Source organism: Rhinoderma darwinii, chromosome 11, assembly GCF_050947455.1.
Source record: "Rhinoderma darwinii isolate aRhiDar2 chromosome 11, aRhiDar2.hap1, whole genome shotgun sequence".
In the NCBI taxonomy this organism is placed as follows: Eukaryota; Metazoa; Chordata; class Amphibia; order Anura; family Rhinodermatidae; genus Rhinoderma; species Rhinoderma darwinii.
The window spans coordinates 75,066,300-75,092,418 of record NC_134697.1 but is presented as its reverse complement, the minus strand read 5'-3'; positions in this window follow the sequence as shown (position 1 = coordinate 75,092,418).

Genomic DNA, 26,119 nt, shown 5'->3' with positions numbered 1-26,119 from the left:
CATTTACTCCTTATCTTGGACCTACTAAAACAACAAAGACATAAAGGCCACAGTCCAAGGGCTTCTAGTTGGGCAGCACCAGTTTAGGACTTTTAATTTGAGAAGCACATAAAAGTTCAGAAAGACACAATCCTTTAGGTATACATTGTAGAGAAATAGAAAAATATGTATCAATTTCTCTTTGCTCCACATAAGTTAAGAAAATACTAAAGGTATTATCCCTTTGTGTCTATTTGATTTTCTGCATTGTGTCATTAAAATTCAAGGGTGTCAAAATCATTTCCGTTTTCTAAATCTATCTTCCATCTCACACCGGGTAATATGTCATTATTTTTCATAATCCACGCCATTTCAGATATAGATCTGCCCTCCCGCAGTACTGCTGTAGACAAGTATTCTGTATGCTACAGCAGTTTTCTAGACATTGCAGTAATTATCAACCTTATTATGTGTTATATATTGTACTAATAGCATCCACGTATCACAAATGATGTGTCAGGATTTCTCTCTGTGAGGTGAGACACCAAAGATAAAAATATTAAAACACTTCCAATTGATAAACTAAGACAATGAAGCGCCTTCTCCGTTCATGATATACAGTATAAATAATTCTCATCTGTTTTTGTATCTCCAATAAACTTCAATGTAGAGTACACGGCCACCGTGGTTAGGAAACTTAGTGCCACCGTTCTCGAGATTTGCGGCAGTTACAGCAGTTGGATTACTCTCTTCATATATTTATGGCATATTTTAAAAAATATACAGCAAATGAACGGAAAACCCCTGTAATAGTCGCAATTTATTAATAGAACATTATTATTAGAATAATTTCCTTTATGAGCAGGAGCAATCTGATAATTTTGCTGGACTGCAGGGATGTAGAAAGGCTGACATCTTATTTTCACATTAGATATAACTCAGAAGCCCCTCACAAAATTGTTTGTTGTAACAAATAACAACTGGCAGAATTGCCCAAGGTCTGGAAAACTGGATGTAAGATAGACATCAAGAGATAAAGATTGTAACCTCCCAGGGAACATCCCTGATCATTTACGGGGCCTGGAAAATATAGAAGGAGCGGAATAGAAAAAGTGTGGAAATACTAACCAGTAGTGTAAATGGTGATCTGAAGTACAATGGCGGAAATAGAATGAGGTCATGAAGCACATTTCAGAACATAGAGGGAGGGGGAGATGAAAGCCGTGGTTAATGCCCATGTGTGGTTAGAAATGAAAGCAATGAGGTCACTTTACAATGTAAGGAGATGAAATACCAGAACAAAAATCAGAACCCGTCACATTAGTAAAGGTTTGTTGTGGGTTATTGCATCCAAGAGTAAGAAAAATTGAAGAAAGCCACACCAAATTCAGGACCATAGTGAAAATTGTTTAATTTTGTTCCCATTTTATTGTAATCTATTTTAAAGTTCTTTAAGGATTATTATACTTGGGGTAGTAACCTACAAGGGAGCTAGAATGAAGCAGCTACATTTATTCATTTTTGCCTCTCGGCATTTCAGCAGCCATAACTGTTTTATTTTTTCATTGACATGGCTATATGAGGCCTTGTTTCATGCAGGAGAAATGTAATTTTTTCTGCGTGGTTTGCGGTTAGAAAAAATGTGCTATGTAAATTATATAATTTATTTTTGCGGCCTAAATATAGAGAAAAAGGGGTTTTGGCATGGTTTTTTTGTTTATTTTTTATCCCGTTCTCGTTTCACGCCAAATTACCTGTCTAGTTAATTATTTTTGGTTGTGTAGATATCTAATATTTGTATTTTTTTAATGTAATGTATGTGCAATAAAATATATTTTATGCAAAATAATAATCTTTTTTGGGGAAAATTTTTTGTTACATTTTTTTTTAATCCCATGAAAAGATAACTTTATTTACAACTTTATTTTAAAGAGGCCTACAGCAACATTAAAGGAGCTTCAGGACTATCTGGCAGGTACTGGTTGTGTAGTGCATGTGACAACAATCTCCCGTACTCTTCATATGTCTGGGCTCTGGGGTAGGGTGGCAAGACGGAAGCCTTTTCTAACAAAGAAAAACATCCAAGCCTGGTGTAATGGCAGGAAGGAGGTGAAGGGAAAGTGAGCCCTAATCTACCCCCCGCCCTGTCCCTGCCTACTTGCAACGACCCGCCCTAGGCGACGGGGTACAACTGGGCGGCGGTCCCTACGCTGTCTAAGTGCACGGGAGAACAAACAGGGAACACGCAAGGGAAGGGGCAGTAGCCCACGGAACGCCGCGAGGAAACGGAGCGGTGAATGAGTAGTCCGGACCAGGAAGAAGTGGAGTATACCCAAGTGAGCACGGAGGAGGAAGCAAGCCAGAGGCAAACAAAGCAGGTTAAGCGGAACTGCAGCAAGGCAGAAGCACGGCAGAAGCAGGCTGGAGCAAGAAGCAGTGGGGCCAGGAATCCAGAAGAATTACAAGCACTGAGGAGGAGAACACGGCAGGTAATAAAGGACAGGGGGCGGAGCTAACTCCGACTGACCAGGCCGCGATAGGCTCTCCCACTCCTGAGCCTGCCACCCTGGTTGGTGGGAGATGGTGTCAGTCGAACAGGTCTGGCCTCAGGTGTGGATTGATTAATCCCAGGAGAATACCTAGACGTAGTACCTGGCAGATCCCTAACAGTACTCCCCCTTTTATGAGGGGCCACCGGACCCTTACTAAGAGGACCCGGTTTAGTAGGGAAGAGAAGGTGGAACCTTCTGATCAATACCCCAGCGTGAACATCACGGGCAGGTACCCAAGTCCTCTCCTCCGGCCCGTATCCTCTCCAATGGACCAGGTACTGGAGGGAGCCCTGGACCATCCTACTGTCCATAATCTTGGCCACCTCGAATTCCACCCCCATAGGGGTGAGAACGGGAACAGGAGGTTTCCTCGAGGGGGACCAGGACGGGGAGCAGCGTTTAAGGAGGGAGGCATGGAAGACGTCATGTATGCGAAAGGATGGGGGCAGCTCCAGACGGAAGGATACAGGGTTGAGGACTTCAATGATCTTATAAGGTCCAATAAATCGGGGAGCAAACTTCCTAGACGGGACCTTAAGGCGCAAGTTCCTGGACGACAACCAGACCAAATCCCCGACGACAAACCGTGGGTTAGCAGAACGTCTACTATCCGCCTGAATCTTTTGTGCGCTCTGGGACGCCTCTAGGTTCTTCTGAACCTGGGCCCAGACAGTGCACAGTTCCCGATGAACATCCTCTACCTCAGGATTATTGGAACAACCAGGGGAAATGGAAGAGAACCTTGGGTTAAACCCGAAATTACAGAAAAACGGGGAGACCCCTGACGAGTTACTGACCCGGTTATTCAGGGAAAATTCAGCAAGGGGAAGGAATGAGACCCAATCGAATTGACAGTCAGAGATGAAACACCTTAAATATTGTTCCAGGGATTGGTTAGTCCTTTCCGTTTGGCCATTAGTTTCGGGATGGAAGGCGGAGGAGAAGGACAGATCAATCTCCAACTTTTTACAAAAAGCTCTCCAAAATAAGGAAACAAATTGTACCCCCCTGTCAGAAACGATATTGACTGGGGCCCCATGGAGACGCAGGATGTGTTTCACAAACAAAGAAGCTAACGTCTTGGCGTTAGGTAGCTTCTTAAGGGGCACAAAGTGGCACATCTTGCTGAAGCGGTCTACTACCACCCACACCACCGACTTGCCCTGAGATGGAGGCAAATCGGTGATAAAATCCATGGAGATATGGGTCCAAGGTCTCTGGGGAATGGGCAAGGAACGTAGTAGGCCCGCAGGTCAGGACCTAGGGGTTTTGGACCTAGCGCAAACCTCACAAGCGGCGACGTAAGCCCTAACGTCTTTAGGCAACCCAGGCCACCAATAGTTTCTGGTAATGAGGTGTTTGGTGCCCAAGATGCCAGGATGACCAGATAGAGCGGAGTCATGGTTTTCCCTGAGTACCCTTAGCCGGTATTGCAGGGGAACAAACAGTTTGTCCCCAGGGACGTTCCCGGGAGCTGCACCTTGATCAGCCGCGATATCAGAAGCTAAATCAGAATCTGTGGCAGACACGATTATACCAGGGGGTAAAATACAAGCAGGATCCTTCTCGGAAGGAGGATTGGCCATGAAACTACGTGACAGGGCATCAGCCTTAATATTCTTGGACTCAGCCCTATAGGTAACCAAGAAATTAAATCTGGTAAAGAATAGTGCCCACCGAGCTTGTCTAGGATTAAGCCTCCGGGCCGATTCTAGGAAAACCAGATTCTTGTGATCCGTAACGACCGTTACCTGGTGTCTGGCCCCCTCCAGGAAGTGCCGCCACTCTTCAAAAGCCCATTTAATGGCTAGAAGTTCGCGGTTGCCAATATCATAGATACTCTCCGTGGGCGAAAACTTCCTAGAGAAGTAAGCACAGGGGCGGAGATGGGTGAGGGAGCTGGTACCCTGGGACAAGACGGCCCCCACTCCCACCTCGGATGCGTCAACCTCCACAATAAATGGCTCCTCTTGGTTGGGCTGAATCAGCACGGGGGCCGAGATAAAGCACTTCTTGAGGGTCTCAAAGGCCTGGACAGCCTCAGGGGGCCAATGGAGGACATCAGCACCCTTGCGAGTAAGGTCCGTAAGAGGCTTAGCGACGACCGAGAAGTTGGCAATAAATCTCCTGTAATAGTTGGCGAACCCTAAAAAACACTGTAACGCCTTAAGGGAGGCAGGTTGGACCCATTCCGCCACAGCCTGAACCTTGGCAGGGTCCATGCGGAATTCATGAGGAGTGAGGATTTGCCCTAAAAATGGTATCTCCTGTACCCCAAAGACACATTTTTCAGTCTTAGCAAACAGATTATTCTCCCGAAGGACCTGGAGCACCTTCCTGACATGCTCCACGTGGGAGGACCAGTCCTTGGAAAACACCAGTATGTCATCAAGGTACACAACAAGAAAATTACCCAGGTAATCTCTCAGGATTTCATTAATAAAATTCTGGAAGACAGCAGGGGCATTACACAACCCAAAGGGCATGACCAGGTATTCGAAATGACCCTCGGGTGTGTTGAACGCAGTTTTCCACTCATCCCCCTCTTTGATGCGGATAAGGTTATATGCCCCCCGTAGATCGAACTTAGAAAACCATTGGGCTCCCTGAACCTGATTAAAAAGATCCGGAATCAAAGGAAGTGGGTACTGGTTCCTTACGGTGACCTTATTCAGGTTACGATAATCAATGCACGGCCTAAGACCACCATCCTTCTTCCCCACGAAGAAGAAGCCAGCACCTACAGGAGAAGTCGAGGGGCGAATGAAACCCTTGGCCAAGCATTCTTGGATATACACCCTCATAGCTTCACGTTCAGGACATGAAAGATTAAATATCCTACCCTTAGGAAGCTTGGCACCAGGCACCAAATCGATGGCGCAATCGTAATCTCTATGGGGGGGCAACACCTCGGAGGCCTCCTTAGAAAAAACATCGGCGAAGTCCTGAACAAACTCAGGAAGCGTGTTTACCTCCTCCCGGGGAGAAATAGAGTTAACAGAAAGACATGACATAAGACATTCACTACCCCATTTGGTGAGATCCCCAGTATTCCAATCAAACGTGGGATTATGCAACTGCAACCAGGGAAGACCTAATACCAGACAAGACGATAATCCCTGCATCACCAGTACAGAGCACTGCTCCAAATGCATGGAGCCAACCAGGAGTTCAAAAACAGGAGTATGCTGAGTAAAATAACCATTAGCAAGGGGAGTTGAGTCGATACCTACTACAGGGATAGGATAAGGTAAATCAATAAATGGCATCTTTAGAGACATAGCAAATTCCACAGACATGATATTAGCAGATGAGCCAGAATCCATGAAAGCACTGCCCGTGGCAGACCGGCCAGCAAACGAGACATGAAAGGGAAGCAAAATTTTATTGCGTTTCACATTAACGGGAAATACCTGTGCGCCCAAGTGACCTCCCCGATGATCACTTAGGCGCAGAAGTTTTCCGGCTTTTTATTCTTGCGCCTGGGACAGGTGTTCAGAAGATGCTTGTCGTCCCCACAGTAGAAGCAGAGACCATTCATTCTGCGAAACTCCCTACGTTGTCGAGGGGACATGGAGGCCCCGAGTTGCATAGGTATCTCCGAGTCCTCCGTGGAGGGGCGAGGAGACGGGACCTCGGGGGGGATCGCAGAAAAGTCAGAGGGGAGCACATTGAAGCGTTCAAGCTGACGTTCCCTGAGACGTCAGTCAAGTCGTACTGCTAGGGCCATAACCTGGTCAAGGGAGTCAGAAGAGGGGTAGCTAACCAGCAGATCCTTCAGAGCGTCAGATAATCCTAACCTAAACTGGCACCTTAGGGCCGGATCGTTCCACCGAGAAGCTACGCACCACTTTCTAAAGTCAGAACAGTATTCCTCCACCGGTCTCCTACCCTGACGTAAGGTCACCAGCTGACTCTCGGCTAAAGCAGACCTGTCAGTCTCGTCGTAAATGAGTCCGAGGGCAGAGAAAAAACGATCAACAGAGGAAAGTTCAGGGGCGTCAGGAGCCAAGGAGAAGGCCCACTCTTGGGGCCCTTCCTGGAGTCGGGATATGATGATACCCACCCGCTGGTTCTCGGAACCTGAGGAGTGGGGTTTTAGGCGGAAATACAGTCTGCAACTCTCCCGGAAGGAGAGAAACGTCTTACGGTCCCCTGAGAACCGGTCAGGTAACTTGAGGTCGGGTTCTAGAGGTGAGGTGAGGGGAACTACTAAGGCAGCGTCACCCTGGTTGACCCTCTGGGCCAGGGCCTGGACCTGTAGGGAGAGGCCCTGCATCTGCTGGGTCAGGGTCTCAAGGGGGTCCATGATAGCGTCAGCGTAGGAGAAATGGTAGACTAGGTATGGGCTTGTAATTATGTAATGGCAGGAAGGAGGTGAAGGGAAAGTGAGCCCTAATCTACCCCCCGCCCTGTCCCTGCCTACTTGCAACGACCCGCCCTAGGCGACGGGGTACAACTGGGCGGCGGTCCCTACGCTGTCTAAGTGCACGGGAGAACAAACAGGGAACACGCAAGGGAAGGGGCAGTAGCCCACGGAATGCCGCGAGGAAACGGAGCGGTGAATGAGTAGTCCGGACCAGGAAGAAGTGGAGTATACCCAAGTGAGCACGGAGGAGGAAGCAAGCCAGAGGCAAAGCAAAGCAGGTTAAGCGGAACTGCAGCAAGGCAGAAGCACGGCAGAAGCAGGCTGGAGCAAGCAGCAGTGGAGCCAGGAATACAGAAGAATTACAAGCACTGAGGAGGAGAACACGGCAGGTAATAAAGGACAGGGGGCGGAGCTAACTCCGACTGACCAGGCCGCGATAGGCTCTCCCACTCCTGAGCCTGCCACCCTGGTTGGTGGGAGATGGTGTCAGTCGAACAGGTCTGGCCTCAGGTGTGGATTGATTAATCCCAGGAGTATACCTAGACGTAGTACCTGGCAGATCCCTAACACCCGGCTATATTTTGCAAAGACCTACATCAAGTCTGCCAAAAGCATGTGGGAAAATGTTTCATGGCCTGATGAGATAGGCCTCTTGGTAGCCTCCCGGACCAATTTTCGTCTTGTCTTTTCATCAAGTTTTGAGGGACATCCAGTTCTTGGTAATATCACTGTTGTGCCAAATGTAATCCACTTCTTGATGACAGTCTTCACTGTATTCTATGGTATATCTAATGCCTTGGAAATTCTTTGGTACCCTTCTCCTGACTGATAGCTTTCAACAATCAGATCTCTTTGATGTATTGTAAGCTCTTTACAGACCATGGCTTTTGCTGTCAAATGCAACAAAGAAAATCCTAATAGAACAGCTGAACTTTATATGGGGTTAGTCAGAATCGCTTTAAATAATGGCAGCTGTGTACTGACTACTATTTAACATGTGTTTAAATGTGATTGGCTAATTCTGAACACAACCACATCCCCAATTATAAGAGGGTGTTCACACTTAGGCAACCCCATTATTGTAGTTTTGTTCTTTTTATTTTTACCCTCTAAATGATTTAAGTTTCTTTTTCAAGAAGGCAAAAGATTAGTGCCCCATGTAGGGTGGTTCTAAAACCGGGAAACACAGCATAATATCTAGAGAGCTGTCTTGTTATGGCGGCACAAGCTGGGCACAACGTTTTGGCATATCTATGGAAAAAATCCCATTTTCACTCTGCAACATCGAGTGCACACTAATGTTTGCAAAACACCTGCGGGGTTAACATGCTCACTATTCCCCTAGCTGAATACCTTGAGGGGTGTAGCTTCCAAAATGGGGTCACTTCTGGGGGGTTTCCACTTTTTTTGTCCCACAGAGGCTTTGCAAATGCGACATAGCGACCAGAAACCAATCCAGCAAAATCTGCACTCCAAAAGCTAAATGGCGCTCCTTTTTTCTGAGCCCTGCCGTGTGCACAAACAGCATTTTATGACCACATATGGGGTATTGCCATACTCGGGAGAAATTGCTTTACAAATGTTGGGGTGCTTTTTCACCTTTATTTTTTGAGAAAATGAAATATTTTGAGCTAAAGCTACGTCTTATTGGAAAAAAATTCAATTTTTAAATTCACTGCCCAATTCAAATAAATCTATGACACCTGTGGGGTCAAAATGCTCACTACACCCCCAGATTAATTCCTCAAGGGGTGTAGTTTTCGAAATGGAGTCACTTTTGGGTAGTTTCCACTATACTGGTACCTTAAGGACTTTGCAAACGCGATATGGTGTCAAGAAACCTATCCAGCAAAATCTGTGCTCCAAAAGCCAAATCGCGCTCCTCTTCTGATCCTTGCTGTGTGCCAAAACAGCCGTTTATAACCACATATGGGGTATTTCTGTACTCCAGAGAAGTTGCTTTACAAATGTTGGGGTTATTTCTTTCCTTTATTTGTTGAAAAAATGAAAAATGTTGATCTAAAGCTATGTCTTATTGAAGAAAAAGGATTGTTTTTATTTTCATTGCCTAATTCTAATAAAATCTATGAAACACCTGTGAGGTCAAAATGTTCACTATACCCCTAGATAATTTCCTCAAGGGGTGATGTTTCCAAAATGGGGCCACTTATGGGGGGTTTCCAATGTTTTGTCCCCTCAGGGGCTTTGAAAATGCGACATGGCCTCCGCAAACCATTCCTGCTAAATTTGTGCTCCAAAAGCCAAGTGGCGCTCTTTCCCTTCTAAGCCCTGCCGTATGTCCAAACAGCCATTTATAACCACATGTGGGATATTATTTTACTCGGGAGAAATTGCTTTACAAATGTCGCAATGCTTTTTCTCCTTTAGTCCTTGTGGAAATGAGAAAAAAATTAGCTAAACCTACATTTTCTTTCAAAGAATGACGATTTTCATTTTCACCGCCTACTTCCAATAATTTCTGCAATAAACCTAGATAATTTCCTTAAAGGATGTAGTTTCCCAAATGGGGTCACTTTTGGGGGATTTCCACTGTTTTGACACCGCAAGAGCCCTTCAAACCTGACATGGTGCCTAAAATATATTCTAATAAAAAGGAAGCCCAAAATGCACTAGGTGGTCCTTTGATTCTGAGGCCTGTGTTTCAGTCCATTACCAGACTAGGGCCACATGTGGGATATTTCCTAAAACTGCAGAACCTGGGCAAGAAATATTGAGTTGCGTTTTTCTGGTAAAACTTTCTGTGTTACAAATAAAATGGATTAAAAATGAATTTCTGCAAAAAAAAAAAATGAAATTTGTACATTTCACCTTTAATTTGCTTTCATTCCTGTGAAATGTGAAAGGGTTAAAAAACTTTCTAAATGCTGTTTTGAATACTTTGAGGGTGACATTTTTAAAATGGGGTGACTTATGGGGGTTTTCTTATATATAAGGCCCTAAAAGCCAAGTCAAATGGTTGGTGTAATGGTGGATTTCACCTACTTGTGTCAACCACCATTACTACCTCCTTTATAATCAGGGTCACTATTGTTATGCCTAGTTTCCATACATTTTCCTTATACTAACGTTAATCTACTTGCTTTACTGCTACTCAAGGGAATAATACTTTATAGTAAATACAATTGTATAGTGAATAAAGGGTAATATTTATTACTAACAATAATCACACTTACATATAAAATACACCAAACACAGAACACAGTAACTGATCACCGTATAGTATCAGTATACCTCAATACATATAAAAAGTTAATATATACTGAGTATACACACACTATACGTAGTACAGTATAAACAGGGTATCACAATCCTATGTTATACCACCACCCACTTACCTAAAAATGCATAGAAGTTATGTTACAATACAATACACATGCACATGCTCACTGTTTCTGTCCCACTCCCACCTAGCAATAACTATCCCTGTACACTAAGGGTTAATCAGGTAACAGGGACAGCAAGGGTTAACTTAGGAACTCAGGAGGAAAATGGGTTAACAAGGGGAATGGGTTGCTGTATGCCAGGGGATAGCAGGTAAATAGTGGGAAAGGGTTAAACAGGTACCAGGGATTAAACAGGTACCAGGGGATATGCAGGTCAGGCAGGTGGGAAAGGGTTGAACAGGGAAGTGTTTTGTTAGGGGGGAGAAAATGCGTGTTGCTGCTACTACACGTGGATACTTAGCAGATCATCTGGTCGAAGGTTGGTGTCATCTCTCAGGAGGAAAAAGCCATGAGGCAAGAGAGTGAAGTGTGGGACAGTTTGTCCTTTTAAATCCTCCTGTGCACATCTGTGTGACATCACATGCTCATGCACGTGCAATGGGGGAGGGCATGGGCTTATGGCTCCCTCATGGAATCTCATTACCTGGTGAGGGGGGTGGAAGGGCAGTTGGAACTTCCTGCTTCCTCCCCAGAATCTTGAGGGGGGAAGGGAGGTAAGTTAATCAGTGGGGATTTCCTGTGGTACATGAGTGTATCACAAGATACATCCCCAATTACCTCTCTGGCCCCCTGCAGAGTAAGGAGACAGGAGATCAAAGGCAGCATCTCCCATCTCTCTCTATGCTAATCAAATCAGGACAATGACTAATTGTCATTGTCTTCTCTTGAGTAGATACCTACGACCAAGTCTGTGAATCTACAGACCTGGCTCCTGGGACATCAAGATATATATATATATATATATAGCAGAAAAAGAATGGCGACAGCACACTGCGACACTAATGCCACCTAAACAACTAAATATAAATAAATATGCACTAAAGCTAAATCTACTTATAATAGGGAGGTTCTTAATGCACATTTTGATCAAAAAGTGTTTGCCCACCTGCCACGACAAGGCGACCTCTGTAAGGTGGGGAACTACGCTGCACATACACCCAGAACTGGGACGAAGCCTACATATATACCTGGGGATGGTAGGATCCAGCATTGAACTAATTAAAATCACCCAGGGCAGAATGCAATAAATACAAACATATATACACATACTTAAACACTACACATACCCCCCTCCATCTCCATTGAAAGGGGACACTTCCCTTCATGTTCCCCCTGTTGTCGGGAACACGACAATGAAATTTGTGGAAGTGTTTGTTCTGTATTTACCCCATCAACCTTGTTACTTTTTACTGGTAATGGTTGTAGATGAAATGACGTGTAATTTTGGATTTAGGTACTCACTTATCACTTATCGCCTCAAGAACACCTTCCTGCCAGTTCTCAAACTCAAAAGTCCATATAATGTAACTCACAGTCCATAGAAATGAAAAGCCCATCGAACAAACCTCAAAGTCCATAAAACAAAGCTGAACGTCCATAGAAACTCAAAGTCTATAACAAAACTCAAAGTCCTTGATCTTCTTCTTTCTTGGATCTTGATCTTTCTTTGTGAATCTTTTCCTCTTTAGCGGCGTCAGCGGGTCTTTCCAGCGGCCGATCCCATTTTAGCATGCCGACCCGTGTAAGGCTACTTATTCCTTCACACGGTCAGCCTTGAAATGGCTTAGTCCTGCCTTACGACAACTGTCCTTGAACACAGTTCGTTAGTCGACCCTTGTGGCACCACCTTCCACTGGGTGTCTGGTCAACTTGACTTCTTCCAAATCTCCCAAGCACCTTGATTGAAGATGCAACAATCTTTGTGGGCCGATATCCATGTCTCTATCACGGCAGATTAACATCCCTGAAGAGGAGGTGACGTCTTTGTACCTAGAAATCTAATTGTGGGGCGGAACATCGTCTTCCATTTCCCCTCTAACATTCAATCCATCATCGTATGGACCATACCAGTTCTAAGGTTGAGGTGGTCATTACCTACAAGGGTGTGTGTGTACCTTACCTGTCCCTAAGGGTTCCTACACACTACCCAATCATACACACAAAATGTAAAATAATCAAACATACAAAAATATTCCCCCCCCCCAATATAGAGATTCATGTTCAAACAGCATCTCTGACTACTTTTCTTCCATAAACACGTGCAAGGTACACATGTAAATGGGGTGACTACAGGCTGTAAATATATGCCCGCCTACACGTACACACTCACCTGCTGTGGGACGGGCACGTCCTCACTGAGTATGCCTTTGTTGCGGACACATATCTGCACCTAGAATGTCTATATGTACACCTTGAAAGTTTTTATACGACACATTGATTCATATTACATTACACAAATATATATATATATATATATATATACATAAACTCAATGATTACTGGTCGCAGGACAGTATTGGTATTTTGTCCTTAGTCCAAGTTCATTCTTTTACGCCTGACCTAGTTTACTTGGTCGGCAAGTCCTTTCACCCATCAGTACTATCACAGGGTGGGTGAGCAGGTTGAAGAACAAAATTGCTTTGGGGTTGTACCCAAACAGGCTCTTCCATCAGGACACCTCTGAGTCTCTTTTCAGGGAATGGTATGGAGGCTCGATTCTAATACTCTTTAAACTTCTCCATGAAATATCCTCTTCCTCACTTAACTCAGGATCATCTCGAGTCTTACAGGCAGTTGCGTAGCTTCAGGGGTCGCAGTGGTTGCAGTTGCGACCGGGCCCCTTAGTGTACCATGTGACAATGTTGTCACGTGACACGTTTTCCAGCCAGTGCAGTGGAAGAGCCAGTGCGGAGGACTCCAGATGAGCTGCAGAGTCTGTATTGTGTTGTGTTGTATTGTGTTGGCTTGTAATGTATTGTAATTTATTGTAATGTATTGTGTTGCCTTGTAATGTATTGTGTTGTATTGTGCTGTTTGCGGTGGAGAGGGGGGCTCGTTATATGACAGCCCCCCCCTCCTCTCTCCACCGCAAACTGCACAATACAACACAATACATTACACACTGTGGGTCGCGTCCCCCTGGGGATTCGTGTGGAGACCTCCGGGGGGTCGCGAGTCACTCACGAAGTCCGGGTTCCATTCAATTCTGGAGCAAGGAACTGATGTCTCCTTGATCCAGCATTCACTGTGCCCTGAGCGGCTCGATGCAGGCTGGCGGGATGTAGCGACATCATCGCGCCTGTCTGCGCCGAGTCACTCATAGCACACACCGGAGGAGGCAAAGGATCCTCCACCCCACGTGGGAACGAGTATAGTTAAGTAATTATGCTTTTTTTCTATTATGCACATATGGGGGCATTATACTGTATGGGGGCATTATACTGTATGGGGAGCAGATATTGCGGGGGGGGGGGCATTATACTGCATGGGGGCTGATATGGCATGTTGGCTGATAAGATGGGGGCATTATACTGCATGGGGGCTGATATGTGGGGGCATTATACTGTATGGGGGCTTATATGGGGGATATTTACTGTATAGGGGGCTGATATGGGGGGCATTATACTGCATGGGGACTGATATGGGGGAATTATACTGTATGGGGGCTGATATGGGGGGCATTATACTGTATGGGGAGCTGATATGGGGGCATTATACTGTATGGGAAGCTGATATGGGGGCATTATACTGTATGGGAAGCTCATATGGGGGGCATTATACTGTATGGGGAGCTGATATGGGGGCATTTTACTGTATGGGGAGCTGATATGGGGGCATTATACTGTATGGGGAGCTCATATGGGGGCATTATACTGTATGGGAGCTGATATGGAGGGGCATTATACTGTATGGGGGCTGATATGGGGGGCATTATACTGTATGGGGAGTTGATATGGGAGGCATTATACTGTATGGGGAGCTGATATGAAGGGGCATTATACTGTATGGGGAGCTGATATGGGGGGCATTATACTGTATGGGGAGCTGATATGGGAGGCATTATACTGTATGGGGAGCTGATATGGAGGGGCATTATACTGTATGGGGAGCTCATATGGGAGCATTATACTGTATTTGGAGCGGATATGGGGGGCATTATACTGTATGGGGGCTTATATGGGGGCACTATAATGTATGAGGGCAGCTATGTGGGGCATTATACTGTGGGGGCTGATATGGGGAACATTATATGGTATGAGGCTGTTATGTGGGGCATTATACATTATGGGGCATTATATTGTGTGGGGGCAACTATGGGTGCATTATACTGTGTGGGGGTATTATACTATGGGGCCTGTTGGGCAAGGCGTCTGGGCATAGGCTCATGCAGAGGTCTGATGATGGTGGTGTTGGGGAGGGGTAGGGGGGCCCAAGATGTATTCTTGCACCCGAGCCCATGAGCCTTTAGCTACACCCCTGCTTACAGGAGCATCTGAGCGGATATCGAGCCTCTACTCAGGGGTGACTTGAGTTCTTCCATTCTGCTACATCGATACCTGTGATAATACAAAAAGGTAAAAATGCTCCTTGGAGGAGTATTCCTCTTCCGGTGCAATTAGTCACACAGATGGTGTAGTAACATATTGCACTCGGTACCAACTCCAATACCCTTGACCTATGTATCTTAAGCTTGAAGAGGGTATTGGGTTGACCTTCATCTCACAGGTCCCCTTGGTATCTCAACACTGGTGTCTAAGCACCCGGTACTAACTACCTTGGCAGAGGATCGCACCCTCCTCTTTTCAACATCCATCTGTACAGATAGATATGGATGGCTACCCTTATAGGTTAGGATATCTGAGGGGAGCTGTAGATGAAGTACCATTTTGTGGATCTTCACAATTCTCATGTTTGTGGAACTATATCCCCATCTTACCAAACCCATTATCTTAAAAGCAAGATATGGGTGTAATGCCAGGGTTACCTCCCCCTGTCAACCTTTCCTAAAGGACCCATCCAGTTAAACACAAAAGAATCAGCCATACTTTTATTCGCTGTTTTTAATTGCACTCACGTTAGGCCTCAGATGAAATTGTGTTAAATAACAATTCCAACGTTATTATCCCAAATAGAGAGCAATTAAAACATTTTGCGATTATAGATGTAAATGTGTTACCATCCTGAACTTCAAGGTCTAGGTGCGCAGTATAACATAACACTATAAGTGAACTAATGTTACCTGTCCGCACCTCTATACCTAATATAAGTTCACAGAACAAGCAAATACATCACTATTCATTGGCTGATTCTCCAGTTATTTTCCTGGAGTGCCTTTTTTTATGTATTATAAATACAGGCAACACCCATATAGTATAACTACATAGCTACTGATAACTGATACACCACAATAGAATCTGTGAAGGAACCACAAAATAAAACACAAATGACAACAAAAAAACTGGGAACAAACACAACAGACCATAAACACACCACAGTACAGACATAAAAGAGATAACACCTAACTGTGAACATGTAAATTATGGCCTACTTAAAATTCACAGCTGAATTCCACCCCAGTTGTGGCTCGTTATTCAGATCTTTGAACAAATGGTTTAGCACATGGCTGGAAGAGATTCTCATGCAGCCATTTTGTCCCTAAATCCACCATTTGATGTAATGTGGCCATTTTCTTTTGCTACTTTACTAGGCTTTCCACGGTTGCTTATACCATGGCTGTTCCTAGCAATATGTCCCATCTGACCACATTTAAAACATTTAATAGGACCACATTGCTTAGTACCCGAAGACTTGCAGTAGTTCGCAATATGGCCTGAACTGGCACATGCAAAACATTTAACAGTACATGCCCTGCTGGACTTAGGGCAATCAACAGTGCATGATCTCTTAAAGTTCTGCATGGCTAGGGACACACTTCTGATTATTGTACGCTTACATTTGAGTAACACTTTAGTAACCGTGTTACCTTCAGGTTTCTGGATGGGATCTTCAAATCTATCACCTGCGATTCCAGCAAGCAAATTTGGTTATCTCTATCAATTTTACATTGGGCATTCTCTGCCAGTTGTGTCTGCAAAGCACAAACCTGCTTCACATTGTTGACACAAAACTAACAGTGAAGATTTGGGGAATCACTCTTCATTTCTGTGTTCTCAGGCTTAGGGCAGATACAGACGAACGTTAGGTTTTTGCGCGCGCAAACAACTCTGCGTTTTGCGCGCGCAAAAACCATTTGACAGCTGCGTGTGTCATCCGTGTCTGATGCGCGGCTGCGTGATTTTCGCGCAGCCGCCATCATAGAGATGAGGCTAGTCGACGCCCGTCACTGTCCAAGGTGCTGAAAGAGCTAGCTCTTTCAGCATCCTCGACAGTGAATGGCGAACACAATATCGAAAAACCTGTTGAAAAAAAAGAAAAAGTTCGTACTTACCGAGAACTTCCCGGCCGTTGCCTTGGTGACGCGTCCTTGGTGACGCGCCTCTCGACATCGGGCCCCACCTCCCTGGATGACGCGCCAGTCCATGTGACCGCTGCAGCCTGTGCTTGGCCTGTGATTGGCTGGAGCTGTCACTTGGACTGAATTGTCATCCCGGGAGGTCAGACTGGAGGAAGACGCCAGGAGTTATCGGTAAGTCAGAACTTCGTTTTGTTTCTACAGGTTCATGTATATTGGGACCGGAAGTCACTGTCCATGGTGCTGAAACAGTTTAACTCTTTCAGCACCATGGACAGTGACTATCTCCTGACGTAGCGTACCGATAATTTTTTTGCCGGGTTCTGCCAAAACGAGTTCGGCCGAACCCGGTGAAGTTCGGTTCGCTTGTCCGCCTTCGCTCATTGCAAAGACACTCCGTTTGGATGTTCGGAAACAGAAAAGCACGTGGTGCTTTTCTGTTTACATTCATCCTTTTGACAGCTGGTGCGCTGTTTCAGTCGGTTCGCAGGGAAGTGCTTCCGTGCAACCTGCATGGTTTTCACGCACCCATTGACTTCAATGGGTGCGTGATGCGCGAAATACGCAGAGTTATTGAACCTGTCGCGCTTTTTGCGCAGCAGACAAACGCTGCGCAAAAAGCACGGACTGTCTGTACTGCCCCATAGACTTGTATTGGTCCATGCGTGCCGCGTGAAAACCACGCGGCCCGCACGGACCGAATACACGCTCGTGTGAATCCCCCCTTATATATATATGCATAAATACAAACATATATACACATACATAAACATTACACATACCACCCCTCCATCTCTGTTGAAAGGGGACACTTCCCTTTACAAGCCACTTCACACCTGAACTGGTCCCTGAAAAAATAGCCTTTTAAAAATTTATTGAAAATGTGAGAAATTGCTGCTGAAGTTCTAAGTCTTGTAACGTCCTAGAAAAATAAAAGGATGTTCAAAAAAGGATGCCAATCTAAAGTAGACACGGGGGATGTTAATTAGCAACAATTTTCTATGGTATAACTGCCTATCTTACAAGCAGATGCATTTATACGTAGAAAACTGCAAATTTTTGACATTTTTCACAAAATGTTGGTGTTTTTTGCAATTAAATACTAAATGTACCGAGCAAATTTTAACAGTAACATAAAGTCTAATGTGTCACGAGAAAACAATCTCAGAATCGCTTGGATAGGGAACAGCATTCCTAATTTATTACCATATAAAGTAAAACATTTCAGATTTGAAAAATTAGGCTCTTTCAGGAAGGTCAAAAGTGGTCAAAGCGGGAAGCGGTTAAAGTTGGAAAAAGTTCTGAAATTATTCATCTCGTACTGATTTTCTGACATGACAAAAACCTGGCATTTTAACAGGGGTGTGCAGACTTTTTATATCCACTGTACCTGTTAAGAACCGAAGAAGCAATATACTGGTAAATATGCAAGGCAGCAGGTCAATTGCCATTGGGATATTGATGAAGCTTACTCAACAAGAATTCAATGTGTGATGTTCCTGAAAAGAGAATGGGTGTTTAAACCAGAAAGGCTAATGGTCATACAAGCGAGAACAACTCATTTTGAAGACAATCTACTGTTTCTCTATAATCACATTTGCACAGTGCTGTCCTGTGCTGCAGCAAATTATTCAGAAAGCGATTTATGTAGATTGCATTATATATTTGCAAAGTACAAGCCACGCAAGTATTCAGAAATTGAAATGACCTTGACAGGTGCAGCCAGCCTTTAGTCCTCACCTCTCTAGAAGAGATAGAAATGTAACACAGCAGTAGTATGTGTCCAAAATGCAGAATGCACAGACTGCACGGACAGACTCTTGGGCTTTTAGCTGATGTACAGTAGCCATACTTAGTAACTATGTATTATTGCCCAGGCTACCTTGCTGTTATCAGCTCCTCTCATTATCGGCATCTCTCATCTCTCATAAAGGTTATCAGACACACATTCCTCAGGCTTCAAAAAGAATAAAAGAAGCCAAGCCTTTGCACGCAATTGTAGAGAAATGAACAATATTCGTTCAGAGGAAAAGTGAAGCTGTTAGCAGCAGTGAAGACAAGCCCCGGACATCACCAAGGAGACAGGGAGAATGGATTCTCATCTCTGTGACAAGGAGTTGGATAGAGGAAAAAAATAATCTTATCATTGGGGAAGATGAGTGCAATGTGTTGGGAAGAGTTAGCACTGTAGTGTGTTCACAGTAATACATTTATTTTCTGGAAAGGTAGATGTCAGTATTATACAGGAAAGTCTATGTAATCAACATTATCAAACACATATAATGCTTTTGGCCAAGGACTTACCTACAGTGCCATGGGGCCCCGCAGTTGAGAGTGCCTGCCTCAGCTTCCTTGTGGCCAAAGTTAAATGAACTGGTCTTCCTAGTATACACGTTGACCAAAAAAGGACACCTATAAGGCATTCTGTTATATATTTCTTCTGTTTAGATAACGTTATTATCACTGGCAAAAAAAAAATAAAAAATGAAAAATCGGCATCAAATCTGCACTGAGTGAACAAGGCTTAAAGGAGCACTCCTACAAAATCTTTTATTCTCTATCCCATTATAGAGGCCCATTATATAAATTGTGGTGAAGGTAATTTTCTTCCCGGGGGCTGTATTTGTGAGTTATCCACTCCCTTCTGGTCCTCAGCTGTGTCATGTGACCAGCAATAGGACTCTACAATAGACACAGCGTCTTATGTGTGGAGTCATGGAGTCAGTTTCTCTTCATTACTATTACAGCCTCCATGTGAGTCTTATAGGAATGAATGGAGAAACTGACTTGCTGTCCCCACATGAGACGCTGTGGCAGTTGTAGAATCCTATTGCTGGTCACATGACACAGCTGAGGACCAGAAGGGAGTGGATAACTCACAAATACAGACACCGGTAAGAAAATTACCTTCACCACAATTTACAATGTTGTGGGAGTGTTTCTATAAGGCTGGTTTAACACATTTCAAATTTGTTGCAGTTTTTGATGCAGATTTTTGAGCCAAATCCAAAAGGGGTTTCGAAATGAATAGGAAACATAAAGGCAAAAATGCTTCTTCCTCCTCCTCGATCATCTTCTGGCTTTGGTGAAAAAAAAAACTGCATAAAAATCTGCAACAAAATCTGCAACAAATATGCGAGCTATAGGCAGGATATACACATCACATTTTTTGCAGATTTTGATGCAGATTTTTGAGTCAAAGCCAGAAGTGGATCCAGGAGCAAGGAGAAGTTTGGCCATGTTCGGACGTGGCAGAATTTTTCCGCTGCAATTGTTGGTGCAGATTCAGGGCAATTACGCAACGAATCTGCACCAACATTTGCATATCTGACAGGTAATTCCGACGTTGCAGACATCACAGCGGACTTGCCACAGATTTCAGTTTTTCCGTGGCAAAGGCTGAAATCCGCAGTGAAATTCTGCTTCTTCTCCGCAATGGAAAGAGCATGCTGCGGAGGGAAAATTCTGCATCGCAGCCTAAATTCTGCACAGTTATTTTCCGCAACGTCTGAACTAAGTTTCCTAAAAATGTATAGAAACAAATGTAAAAAACGACTGCAGCAGAATTCCACTGCGGACTGTCCACAGCGGAATTCAACAGCAATTCCGCCACTTCTGATTGTTCCCTTTAAGTTCTGCAACAATATGTGATGTGTGAAACCAGTCTAAGGCTGAAATCATATGGGACAGAAATGCTGCAGATTTAACGTGTTTATTTTGCTGCAGATCCTGCTGTGGATTTAATCCATTCTGCATTCATAAAGGAGAAATCCACAGTGAACATCCAGAATAGAATGAGCATGCTGAAGATTTTAAAATCCGGAGCATGCTCAGATTTCCATCCGAAAAAAATGTCTGTTTTCATACATCACGTATTTGTTGCAGTTTTTATTGCAGATGTTGATGCAGATTTTTGAGCCAAAGCTCAAAGTGGTTTCAAAATGAATGGGAAATATAAAGGAAGGACTTAGGGTAAGTTCACATGGGGCAAATACGCTGTGTAAAAGTACACAAAGTGTATCTGCCCTTGTGGCCACAAGTTGTGGTGCTGTTTTTCAGCCGGAATGTCTACTGTGGAAAACTGCAGCATTAGCTGGCCTACTGGCAGACCGGCCTCCGGGGATGATGTTTCATGCCATGTAACTGCCGCTACAGCCTATGTTTGGCTGCTGCGGTCACATGAAATGAAACATCATCCTAGGAGGCCGGCCTGCAGAACGTCAGAGGTAAGAATAAGGTGTTTTTTTTCCTAAGTTGTGATTTTTACGACGTAATTGCTGCGATTCTGCCGCAAAAGTTGCAACACTTGACTGTTGCGGGTTTTAGATCTCCATTGAATTCAATGGAGAAAACCTGCAACAAAATACTGGTGATTCCGCAACCACAATTGACATTCTGCGGCTTAAAATACCGCACCGCAGGTCAATTTGTGTGCGGAATCTCCGCATATCACGTACGCAGCATGTGGAGGAAATGTCTTGACATCTCATCCACTCCTCTGCTACTGTATTATGTTGTGGATTTTCCACCATAAAATACGTTGCGGAAAATCCACAGTATTTACACCACATGTGGACTAACCCTTATACTTTTCCTTCCTCCTGAATCCACTTCTGGCTTTGGTTAAACATATATGCAATGTGTAAATCCAGCCTATGGTTACCCACCAAGTGATGACAGAAAAGTTAATTTTATTTTTTTTTAAAATAAATACTTGCAATTCTAATAACCAATACACTAGTATAAGTAAACTTACTTTATACAGCAAAATACTATAACTAAAGTAGTAAAACAATAATAAAATAAGTGTATTTGTGGTGGTGAAGTGGGGGTGGAACCCCATGAAAACGTTAAAGGGGTTTTCCCATCTTGGACATTTATGGCATATCCACAGGATATGCCATAAACGTCCGATAGATGCGGGTCCTAACTCTGGGACTCGCACCTATCTGTAGAATGGGGCCCCCTAAACCCTGCTCTGCCTTTCTCGGCTCCCTCTCCTTTGCAGCCACTTCCTGTTTAGATGCTCGGGAATTACGAAAACAACAAAGCTCGCTGAAGTGAATGCCAGTTACGGAAGTAGCGCAGCTGACTTGCATCTATCGGACATTAATGGTATATCCTGTGGATATGCCATAAATGTTAAAGAATGGCAAACATCTTTAACTGTCCACTGAGCTCCACTCCACTCCCACAAAATTTTCTACAGGCGGGGCAGCAACCACTACCTTGTTGTAATGTCGGGGTAGGGTGACAGACAGGTGAGCCCTAATCTACCCGTCACTCAGTCCCTGCCTACTTGCAACGACCCGTCCTAGGCGATGGGGTACAACTGGGCGACGGTCCCTACACTCAATAGGTGCACGACAGACAAACAAACAAGGGTACAAAGAAGCCGGGGAAATGGGGAAGTTGCCCATGGGAACACCGTGAGCAACAAGCGAGGTGAACGAGCCAAATCAAACCAGGAAATGAGCGAGGTACAAAAACGCAGAGCAGAAGAGTGGTCAGTAAAGCCAAGGTCAATAATGAGCAGAGGGTCAGTAGTTCAAGAAGCTGCAGCAGGGCCAGGAAACCAGCAGAGAAGAATCACAAGCAAAGGAGGAACAGGAAAGGCAGGTACAAATAGACAGAGAGCGGGAGCTAGCTCCGTCTGGCCAGGCTGCGATAGGCTCTCCCACTCCTAAGCCTGCCATCCTGGGTGGTGGAAGATGGAGTCAGTCTCACAGACATAGAAGCAGGTGCAGACTGATTACCTATGGGCGTTGACACAGAAGCTGTGTCTGGCAGATCCTTTACAGTACCCCCCTTTTATGAGGGGCCACCGGACCCTTTCTAGGTGGACCTGGTTTATTGGGGAAACGAAGGTGGAACCTCCTGACCAATACCCCAGCGTGAACATCCCGGGCGGGTACCCAAGTCCTCTCCTCAGGCCCGTATCCTCTCCAATGAACCAGGTACTGGAGGGAGCCTTGGACCATCCTGCTGTCCACAATCTTGGCCACCTCGAATTCTACCCCGTCAGGGGTGAGAACAGGGACCGGAGGTTTCCTCGAGGGAGCCAAGGACGGGGAGCAGCGTTTAAGGAAGGAGGTATGAAACACGTCGTGTACTCGAAAAGACGGGGGCAACTCCAGTCGGAAGGAGACAGGGTTGAGGACTTCAATGACCTTGTACGGTCCTATAAACCGGGGAGCAAACTTCTTGGACGGGACTTTAAGGCGCACATTTTTTGACGATAGCCACACCAGATCCCCGACCACAAACAAGGGGTTGGCAGAACATCTTCTATCTGCCTGAGTCTTTTGTATGCTCTGGGACGCCTCTAGGTTCTTCTGAACCTGGGCCCAGACTGTGCACAGTTCCCGATGAACGACCTCTACCTCGGGATTGTTGGAACTACCAGGTGAAACGGAGGAGAACCGTGGATTAAACCCAAAATTACAGAAAAAGGGGGAGACCCCTGACGAGTTACTGACCCGGTTATTAAGGGAAAATTCGGCGAGGGGAATGAATGAGACCCAATCATATTGACAGTCAGAGATAAAACACCTTAAATATTGTTCTAGAGACTGATTAGTCCTCTCAGTTCGGCCATTAGTTTCAGGATGGAAGGCAGAGGAGAAGGACAGATCAATCTCCAACTATTTGCAGAAGGCTCTCCAAAACAATGAAACAAATTGTACCCCTCTGTCAGAAACAATATTGACAGGGACCCCATGGAGACGCAGGATGTGTTTGACAAACAAGGTAGCTAACGTCTTAGCATTGGGTCGTTTCTTGAGGGGCACAAAGTGGCACATCTTACTGAAGCGGTCCACTACAACCCATACGACCGACTTGCCTTGAGATGGAGGCAAATCAGTGATAAAATCCATGGAGATATGGGTCCAAGGTCTCTGGGGAATGGGCAAAGAACATAGTAAGCCCGCTGGTCGGGACCTGGGAGTCTTGGACCTAGCAAAAACTTCACAAGCGGCGACGTAGGTATTAACGTCTTTAGGCAACCCAGGCCACCAATAGTTTCTGGCAATGAGGTGCTTGGTACCCAGGATGCCTGGATGGCCAGATAGTGCGGAGTCATGATTTTCCCTAAGTACCCTTAGCCGGAATTGCAGGGGAACAAACAGCTTGTTCTCAGGAAGGTTCCCGGGAGCTGAACCTTGATCAGGCGCAATTTCAGAGACTAAATCAGAATCAATAGAGGAAATGATTATACTTGGAGGCAAAACACAAGCAGGATCTTCCTCCGAAGGAGGGCTGGCCATGAAGCTATGCGACAGTGCATCAGCCTTAATATTTTTAGACCCAGCCCTATAGGTGACCAAAAAGTTGAATCTGGTAAAAAATAACGCCCATCGAGCTTGTCTCGGGTTTAGCCTCCGGGCAGATTCTAGGAAAACCAGATTCTTGTGGTCGGTAAGGACCATTACCTGGTGCCTAGCCCCCTCCAGGAAGTGGCGCCACTCTTCAAATGCCCATTTAATGGCTAAGAGTTCGCGGTTGCCAATATCATATTTACTCTCAGTGGGCGAAAACTTCCTGGAGAAGTAGGCACAGGGACGGAGATGGGTGAGGGACCTGGTACCCTGGGACAATACAGCCCCCACTCCCACCTCGGACGCGTCAACCTCCACGATAAATGGCTCCATTTGGTTAGCTGAACCAGCACAGGGGCCGAGATAAAGCACTTCTTAAGGACCTCAAAAGCCTGGACAGCCTCAGGAGGCCAGTGGAGGAGATCAGCACCTTTGCGAGTGAGATCCGTAAGAGGCTTAGTGATGACCGAGAAGTTAGCAATAAATCTCCTGTAATAATTAGCGAACCCCAGAAAGCACTGTAACACCTTCAGGGAGGCAGGTTGGACCCATTCTGCCACAGCCTGGACCTTGGCGGGGTCCATGTGGAATTCATGAGGAGTGAGGATTTGACCCAAAAATGGTATCTCCTGCACCCCAAACACACATTTTTTCGGTCTTAGCAAACAGTTTGTTTTCCCGAAGGGCCTGGAGCACCTTCCTGACATGCTCAATGTGGGAGGACCAGTCCTTGGAAAACACAAGTATGTCATCAAGGTACACTACAAGAAATACCCCCAGGTAGTCTCTTAAAATCTCATTTATGAAATTCTGGAAGACCGCGGGAGCATTACACAACCCATAGGGCATGACATGGTATTCGAAATGACCTTCGGGCGTGTTAAACGCAGTCTTTCACTCATCCCCCTCTTTGATGCGGATAAGGTTATAAGCGCCCCGTAGATCAAACTTAGAGAATGTAGCGCCCATGGCCGCGGGCCGTCGGATTCACTCACCTCCCGACGCCCGCAGCCATGGATCTTTGAGCGCTGGCCTCCGTCTCCCTCCTAGGAGATGCCAGCGCTCACTTCCGCTCCGTCCGGCCGGGTCCCGTAGGGTGCGCGCGCACGCTCGCGCCCGCTCTTGAAGGGCCAGTGCGCGCACATGAAAACTATGATCATTAACCCACGTGATTCCCTGGTCAGCTGCCTCCCCGCTACGGCAGAGCGGCCTAGTGGGTCCACAAACCCAGCGCCTGTGACAGTACGCTCAGGCCATGGAACCCGCTGGCCAGCCCAAGACCCCAGTACAGAAGATTCAGACAGAGATGCATGACCTACGCACTCGTCAGGATCAACTCCTTGAGGCGGTGAATTCTATTGTGGTCTGCCTGTTCCACCCCCAGTTCTTCCTCCAGAAGCTGTTGCCGTGCCACTGCCTGTTGCTCCCCCTGTTTGTTCCGGATCCTCAGTTCCTCTGCCTCTTCCTCCTCGCTACGACGGTGATACCAGAGCATGCAGAGGATTTCTTAATCAATGCACGGTGCATTTTAGGCTACGGCCTCATCTCTTCCCCTCCGAGGAGGCTAAAGTAGCGTTCATTATCTCCCTCCTCGCTGGCAAGGCCCTCGCATGGGCGAACCCAATCTTGGAGCAACAAGGACCTGTATCCGCTGACCTAGCCTTGTTCCTGCAGTCCTTTCGTGCCGTGTTCGAGGAGCCGGGCCGAACATCCTCTGCCGCAGCCACTCTGTTGACCCTCAAGCAAGAAGGCTCCACAGTAGGGGAGTATGCGATCTCCTTCCGTAGCCTAGCAGCCGAGCTGGCATGGAACAATGAGGCACTGGTGGCGACCTTCTGGCAGGGACTGTCCTCTCACATCAAGGATGAACTGGCAGCCCGCGACCTTCCTTCTACCTTGGATGCCCTCATCCTGTTAGCCACCCGGGTTGATATGAGAATCCGGGAGCGCTCTCAAGAGGTTCGTCAGGAGAGCCGGCCCCACAGACCAGCACCCCCTGCCCAGAGACCACAATTGTCCACTCCTAGTGCGCTATCTGAGGAACTCATGCAGGTAGACAGAGTCCGGTTATCTGAACAGGAGAAGCAGCGCAGACGCTCCTCTGGACTTTGCATGTATTGCGGCCTCAAGGGTTATTTTGTGCGTCAATGCCCACAGAAACCGGTCGGAGAGGCAACTCTAGG